Source organism: Eptatretus burgeri, chromosome 2, assembly GCF_056783735.1.
Source record: "Eptatretus burgeri isolate ZD-2024b chromosome 2, Ebu_testis_v1, whole genome shotgun sequence".
Classification (NCBI taxonomy): domain Eukaryota; kingdom Metazoa; phylum Chordata; class Myxini; order Myxiniformes; family Myxinidae; genus Eptatretus; species Eptatretus burgeri.
This window is the reverse complement of record NC_140962.1, coordinates 21,193,915-21,201,462: the sequence shown is the minus strand read 5'-3', so window position 1 is coordinate 21,201,462 and position 7,548 is coordinate 21,193,915.

Below are 7,548 nucleotides of genomic sequence, written 5' to 3'. Positions count from 1 at the left end.
ATATTTCGTGAAGATCGGAGTAAAATGTGACATTGAGGTGATTGACATACAAACAGACCGACAACAGACCAGAATAACAGACCACACTAACAAATGTAGTTGTGAATCTTCGATTTTGCAAGTAACAAACAGTTAAACAATCAGGGGTGAAAACATCAATTTCATCCACGTCCACCTTCGGTGGCGAAGGTAAAATTATTTGAATTATCTTCCAGCATCAAATGGTGCTAACTCCAACCATTCGTTGGAGCTCTTTTGCTCTGATGAGGAGTAAAGCCCAAAAAGTCAGCACCTTGTGGTCTTTGGCGGTGAATAACTCACGTATGTTAGCGGTATGTTTTATTTGTTTGTTGGGACAGCACTGTACTTTGTAATGTAACGTCAATTTAGTTCAACACCTGCCCCCTGGTGGATCATTAATGTCAGTATAACCTCCAGTTGTGAGCATTTTGTGGATTGATCCAGTTTATCTTTGAAAACAAGTTATTTCATTTTGAAGAGTATTTTCAGTTTTACCCATCACTGGTTATTCTATGCTTGTCTATTCATTGCCAAGGGAATGTGACATGATTTCAAGTTATTTCAAATTTTTGTGTGACAATTGCAATGGGTCTAGCAACGTCTGCACACACACATAGAAACACCAGAAATAAATACAAAAGTGGAAATTTTTTTTTTAAATTGTGGATGAAAAAATGAAACAAATTCAAGATGACTAATGAGGACAAAAAAAAAACAAGAGTTCATAAGATGAGATGTACTATACTCTTAACAGGGCGTTGATGCTGCCAAAGCAGTTTCCTGGGAAAGGTTCTGCTGGGTGGTTGCCATTGCCTTCCCAGCAGTCAGTAAGGTCAGGAAATTGGGATTTGTTCATGTTGCCGGCAATGGCTTGCAAACTCTTTGCCGAGGTCACAGTGGGATCTTTAATGTCCACCAAATAATGCTGGCAGAGTTGGAACCTAGTTTAACGGCCATCCGAGGGACGACACGCACATTGGTGCCTCGCAATGCCTGTGTGCAATGAAGAAATATTGTAAGAAAGCATCTCAAAATGGAAAGCACGTCCATATCCACTTTGTACTTTCTCAGGGCACTGCCTCAGAACATGTAATTGCAGATTCCTTCTCCTTCATCGATGCCATATGGTCCGTCACACATCTAAACAAGAATTCCACAATGTGCTCACAATGTGCTCACGAATATCCCACTGACAAAAGTGATAAAATGTGCGTGCATCTTCTGTATCATAATGACTTGACACCCCCTCCGATCTCTGAGTCTGTCTTCGTTGAATTAATGAATATGGCGACTCGTTCTGTCGAGTTCAGTTTCAATGTTTCCTCAGATCATTGGTGCCGTGATGGGATCCCCTCTAGGCCCTTTCTTGACAAACATCTTTGAAGGTTCCTGTGAAAAATGTGCCTTTGCAGATCCACATCCTGGGGTTCAACCCACTTCCATCTATTGCTGGTACATAGATGACATCCACTTTGAGTCAACCTCAGCATATAAAGTCTTCTTGACATAGCTGAACTCTTTCCATCCATCCCGAGAGTTCACCTTAGGGATGGAATGCTCCAGCGTACTTCCCTTCTTGAATACCTTAGTTGAGAAATCGTTCGACGCTTATATAACCACAGTCTACCGTAAGTCTACTTCTACCGGACAGTGTCTCAACGGTTTGAAAACCAGATCAAGCAGACAGTGTCCAATTCTTACTATGCTGTTCAACCACGAGTGGTTTTCACCACCCACCGGTTGCTTCCGTCAGTCCAAAAATATATTCTGCCTGCCTCTCATCTAAGTAAGATTATTTACGAATTTCAGTACTAGTGTGATGTTAGGTACGTGGGCCGCATATGTTTGAGATTGAAGGTTCGTATTGAACAACACTTACCTTTGGGGATCAGACGGGGTCAGTCAACTGAACAGAGACGACCAACTCAGGCTTGTAAGAATGTACATAATGCGACAACCATTCCCTGTGCCTCTGCAATTGGTTACCATTACTGAATAATCCTCAGTGTGCAGAGCAATGTCACATTGGCTCGTTTAAAATCCTGAGTAGAGGATGCAGTTTCGCTCACATTCGTGCAATGGAGGCCACATTCATCAGGTAAACCAACCCTAATCTTTGTGGACAGAAATAATTTGTCCAAACTTTATATCTCTTTTGACTATGATGGCTTGACTGAGACAACTGTACCACAGTCAATGTTGAGTCATCATGAACCCCCCCCCCCCAACTAGCCCTCAGCTAATTAGCATTACGTTTCCGCCAGTACTTTGGTGATTCCACTCTGCCGAATCACTATTCATGATGGTTCATTTCTGCCTACTCATGGTTACACTAACCAGGTAATCCCGTCCTTTCTTTCTCTCAACCAAACTATGTTGAGGATATTACATTGTAACTTTATAAATGAGAGTTTGGTGCTTCTTCTTCATCTGCTTGCGGTTTTATCCTGAGGAGTGCAAGTCGAAAAGCTTTGATAATGTCTATTTTATTGAAATGCATATTTCTATTGCATGAAATTTCTCCATTCATTGTTATTTCCATTGTATGTAATTTTCCCTTTCCATTGCTATTTATATTGCATGTAATATGACTTTTTCCATTGTTATTTCTATTGTATGTAATCTGACTCTTTCCATTGTTATTTGTATTGTGTGTAATTTGACTTTTTCCATTCTTATTTCTGTTGTTTGAAATTTGACTTTTGCCATTGTTATTTATATTGTATGCAATTAGCCCGATTCATTGTTATTCATATTGTATGTGAGTTGCCACATTCATTGTTATTTCTATTACATGTAATTTTCCCTATTCATTGTGATTTGTAGTTTATGTGATTTGCCCTTTTCATTGTTGTTTACATTGTATGTCATTTGCCTTTTTCCATTACTGAATAATCCGCAGTTGTTATTTCTATTGTATGTTGAATTTGACTTTCTCCTTTGTTATTTCTATTGTACACAATTTGCCCTCTTCATTGTTATTTATATCGTATATAATTTGCCCTATTCATTGTAATTTATATCATATATAATTTGCCCTATTCATTGTAATTTATATCGTATATAATTTGCCCTCTTCATTGTTATTTATATCGTATATAATTTGCCCTATTCATTGTAATTTATATCGTATATAATTTGCCCTATTCATTGTAATTTATATCGTATATAATTTGCCCTCTTCATTGTTATTTATATCGTATATAATTTGCCCTATTCATTGTAATTTATATCGTATATAATTTGCCCTATTCATTGTAATTTATATCGTATATAATTTTCCCTCTTCATTGTTATTTATATTGTATATAATTTGCCCTATTCATTGTAATTTATATCGTATATAATTTGCCCTATTCATTGTAATTTATATTGCATGTACAGTAACTTGACTTTTTCTACTGTTATTTCTTTTCATGTAATTTACTCTTTCCATTGTCATTTCTATGGTATGTAATTTGCCACATTCGTTGTTATTTCTATTGCATGTAATTTTCCCAATTCATTGTTAATTATACAAATCTGGAGACAGCGATGGTTCACGAGCAATGTACACGGTTCGCCTTTTCTTATTTTTGACCTTCGAGGGGACGCCACGGGCAAACTGGTGGGAATCGGGAAAAACGTAAATGATGAAAGTTGCAGTACTCGAAGAGCACGACTTGCATACCAACTTTCATTCGAAACAGTTGAAAACCCGAGGAGCTCGATGCCCAGTTTATTGATTTTTTTGACATTTTCTAAGTTCGTGACCTTGTGACCTTGACCTTGGGATGAAAATGAAAAATCGAGCTCCGTGGGGCTATGCAGGTGCCATTGGGCTATTCCAAATACCGAAACCCCTGTCAGATTCGACAAACCCCCGAGGAGAAGATGTAACTTGAAACCGGCTACCCCCGAAAAACACATGTTTTTGGGGCGTGGCTCCACCTATAATGGGCGCAGCATGCCCATTCTCAGGAAAACACAACAAGATCATGATATAAACCTCCCACCCAAATTTTATCAGGATCGGATCAAAACCCACGGAGCTATGCTCGGGACAGACAGACAGACAGACAGACAGACAAGCCGGTAGGCGGACATGGGTAGTCGACTACCCAATAGAACCTGATGTGATGGGCCCGTTCGATGGGGAATGACCTGAGGATTAAGCACAAGAAAATTCATTATTACAGCTTCAAGGGTTTATGCTGCAGATTGTTTTTTGTTAAAATACCCCCACATTTAAAGGTTTTTTGGCCGTTGCTAAGCAATGGTGGGGTCCATAGCAACGGTTCTTTCTTACACATAACTAGGACATACCATGAACCTACCATACCAGTTTCATGTATATCTGACTCATAGTCTCTGAGATAAAACGAATTTCGTTTTTTTTATTGTTTTCGACCAGGGTTCATTCAAAGTCTATCTTCTCTGACAGTTTTCATAGGATCCGGCTGGAAAATTTTGACAATATGGCTGAATGTACTGCCCACAGTCGCTCGTGGCCCGATTTTTGATTTTCGAAAAATTTTTTTTTAATGATTTTTCAAATGTTTCAAAGTCCCGTTGCTGGGCAACGGTGGTGTACATAGCAACCGTTTTCATTTGCACAGAACTAGGTCATGGTATGAACCTACCAACCAAGTTTCATCGAAATCGCCATTGTATTTATGGAGCACTGGACCGAACAGAGGGACAGACAGACAGACAGACAAACATATAATAAGGGAAGAAGTGATAATAAGGATGATAAGGAAAAAGTGACAATAAGGGTAGAACAAATTTCAAAAAAATAAATTATTTTTAATTTTTTTTTTTCGACTACATCGACTGCCCAACATATCGACGGAAATACTGATAATAAGGGTAGAACAAATTTAAATTTTTTTTTTCGACGAGATCGACTAGCCAACAGACAGACAGACAGACAAACATATCGACGGAAATACTGATAATAAGGGTCGAAAAAAAAATCTCAAATTTTTTTTTCGACTACATCGACTACCCAACAGACAGCCAGACACACACCCATAACGAATATAGTGGTCACTTACTGACCCGTCAACCAATTATATGTGATTTGACCTAATCATTGTTATGTCTATTGTATGTAATTTCCCTTTTTCCATTGTTATTTATATTGTATGCTTGGTGTTGGCTTAATGGTTTGGGTGTTTGGGTTTGGGATCCCTGGAAGAGTTCAAATCCCACTTGGCTGTTGAATTAATACCAGCCAAGGTTGACTCTGCCTATCATCCTTCTGAGGTTGGCAAAATGAGTGCCAGCTTGCTGGTATCCTGTGTTGGAGTGGTGACCCATCCAGGATTGTTCCCGATGGCCAAGGAGATTGCTTAAGCAGCACCAACGCTCTGCACAGAGTTTGGTCCCAATGGATGGATTTATACTGTGTGTAACTTGACTTTTTCCATTGGTATTGCTATTGTATGTAATTGGACTTTTTCCATTGTTAATGCTATGGTATGTAATTTAACTTTTTCCATGGTTATTTCTATTGTATGTAATTTGCCCTCTTCATTGTTATTTCTATCACATATAATTTGCTCTATTCATTGCTACTTATATTATATGCAATTTGCCATCTTCATTGTAACTTATATTGCATGGAATTTGACTTTTTCTATTGGTGTAATTTGACTTTTTCCATTGTTATTTCTATTGCATGTAATTTGCCCTCTTCATTGTTATTTCTATCATATATAATTTGCTCTATTCCTTGCTATTTATATTACGTGCAATTTTCCATCTTCATTGAAATTTATATTGCATGGAATTTGACTTTTTCCATTGTTATTTCTATGGTGTGTAATTTGACTTTTCCCATTGTTATTTATATTGTATGTAATTTTCCCTATTCATTGTTATTTCTATTTTATGTGATTTGCCCTATTCATTGTTATTTCTAATGTCTGTAAGTAGTGTCAAAAGGGAGGCTTTGCCACAGTAATGTCTACCATTCCTCAAAGTCGCAATATCCTCTCGCTTACGCTCACTCATATTTCTCCTTTTCAAACTGGTACACATTACTTTGTCATAGTGCTCCCTTTGACATAACTCTCCCTGCCGGGGCTGGGCTTCGCCCCCTTTCATATGATAATTTCTTTAATCAAATTGAGTAGTCATAATAAGAGTATGTTTTTTCAGGAATAACTTAATTTATTCATAAATTAAAAATAATGCAGCTATTGCCTGTTAAAACCCCATTTTTTTGATTAATACTTATACTTTAAACCCATAAGGTGATGTATTTATTCCATTGCTCATGATATATCTTTTATTATCAAATGCTGTTCGAGCTTTCTTACTAACAGTCTCTCAGAATATGTTGTTTCTATTTTTGAACAAGATTCATCTCTCTATAAACATGCTTTCTCTTCCACATATATTGAAGGTAACGTTGAAAGTTCATGGTCTCCTTTAATACACTCTTCTTTAATAGACGTTTAAGTTTATTTTCACATTTGAATTCATTTAATCCTCTCGTTAAGTATTTATAAGCATATGCCTTTGATCTAACACCTACAAATTCACTTTGTATCTTTTCACCTAATTCATCTTTAAATTTACCAACAACCTCTTTATTCTTATTTGAAAAGAGTGGGTTATTAGGATCATAATTACTTGTATCATAAATATCTTCATCTTCTTTCATATCCTTATAAACATCATCTGTAGTTATCTCTAGTATGAAGCTATCCATATCCATATATAGCAATACAATATTCTCACCATCTTTTCTTTAGCTTATTATAAAAGTAATCATACATTAAGTATTTTGCAAGATCGAAAACAGATGTTCACACATCAATCGGTTTATCCATCTTTATACTCTCTTTATTCAAATGAACAGTACAAAAATTATTGTACTGTTCTAAATATTTCTACTCTTTTAAAGCTTGGTTTATTTATCAACTTCTCTGCCTGCTTCCAAGTTGTAGCAAGTCTTACATTTTGTATATTCCTTATATTTTCCATTGTTTTACCAAATACAGCATTATTCATCAACTTGTAAAAGTCCTTCTCAAAATCATTTTTCGCCTTGGTTCTCATCCTTGTATTATAATCAATATGTTGACCTAACCAGTGACTTTGACTAAACTTTTGTGTCCTATGTACCTTTTTAACTTGTAGTCCTGCTTCTATAAATTGCTTTAGATTTCTTTGATGTAAAACATACTTCTCATTATCAAACAATGTTGTTAGTAATTTAGTTGTCAGAATATATATTTAACTCATTTGAAGAACTAAAGAAATGTTGTTGATAACCACCGAATAGCTCTTGATTGGTGATCTCTTTTTCAGCTCCATAAGGAAGATCTTTAGGTTTGCTATGAAGTTCTCTAGGATAGTTTAAATCTACTTCAAAATAATACCCATAATCCTGTTTCTCTAAATTTTCTTGACTTGTGGAGATTATATCATCTAAGATAGATTTGAACTCGTCTTCTTTCACTCATTGAAAATTGCCATATGGTTGAGATTCAGACATTGCCCAGCCATACAAGTTATTCACATCAAAATACA